This window comes from Echinops telfairi, unplaced genomic scaffold (genome assembly GCF_000313985.2).
Source record: "Echinops telfairi isolate 266 unplaced genomic scaffold, ASM31398v2 ScPeMD7_655;HRSCAF=1070, whole genome shotgun sequence".
Lineage (NCBI taxonomy): Eukaryota > Metazoa > Chordata > Mammalia > Afrosoricida > Tenrecidae > Echinops > Echinops telfairi.
The window spans coordinates 35,903,021-35,904,325 of NW_022104553.1; positions in this window are offsets into that span (position 1 = coordinate 35,903,021).

Genomic DNA, 1,305 nt, shown 5'->3' on the forward strand with positions numbered 1-1,305 from the left:
AGGGATCCTGATGATAGAGTGGGAGAATATATAGTTTCTCAAAACAAGAACAGCGACTCTGAAATGAATATTAAACAGTTGCAGCAAGATGTACAATCTATAATGAAACTTTTGCAGAATATATCTACAGGTAATGTAATGAATGATGACAGATCTGGAATTCCTGATTTGCAGACTAAAAATTTAAATGCTTATCCAATTACGCTTCCCATAAGTAAAAATTTGGGACAAATCTCTATGAATCCAGTAAAATCGGATGTTACAGAAAAAATGTCTCCTTTGCAAATGAGTTTGAAAGAAGCCTTTCGAGACGGGGAAGATATTAGTGGATTTCAAGCATTTCCTGTAATACAGGATGCTCAAGGACAGAGACAATATGAAGCTATACCAATTAAGCACCTAAAAGAGTTAAAAACAGCTTGCTCTCAATATGGACCTACTGCTCCTTTTACTGAGGCTGTGTTACAAGGGTTTTCTTCCATGCCTTTACCTCCGCATGATTGGAAGTCAGTGGCGAAAGATTGTCTAACTGGGGGAGAATATTTGTTGTGGAAATCTGAATTTTCTGACTATTGTAACATGCATGCGCATCGTAACAGAAACCAGCCCAATGCAGAACAACAAAATATCACCTTTGATATGCTAGCTGGTAATGGCCCATATATGGATGTTGCACATCAGCTTGGTTACCCTCTGATGGCATATGAACAGATAAGAGACAGTGCTATTGCTGCGTGGAAAAAGTTACCTAAGTCAGGCACTAAGAGGGAAGAGTTATCAAAAATCAAACAGGGACCAGATGAGTTATTTCAGGATTTTGTTTCCCGCTTGCTTACGGCATCAGCTAAACTAGTGGATGATGTTGAAGCTGGCACTATACTGGTCAAACAGTTAGCTTTTGAAAATGCTAATTCTGTATGCCAGTCCATTCTTAGACCATGGAGGCATAAAGCTACCCTGAATGACATGGTGAAATTATGTGCTGATGTTGGGCCAGGTTACATTCAAGGTTTGTCTATGGCAGCTGCTTTGAAGGGAAAAACAGTAACTGAGATGTTAGCCACTCAGCAGAATCGAGTTTCGGGACCCCGTGGCAGCTGTTTTTCTTGTGGTCAATTGGGACATTTAGCAAGAAATTGTCCTAAGAATCAAGCCGAAAAGTTAAAAAGTCCTAGGTTATGCCCTCGATGTCATCGTGGCAATCATTGGGCAAGTGAATGTAGGTCGAGGTATGACAAAGATGGGAATTCATTGAATCAGGGAAACTTCAAACGGGGCCAGCCTCGGGCCCCGAAACAAATTTTC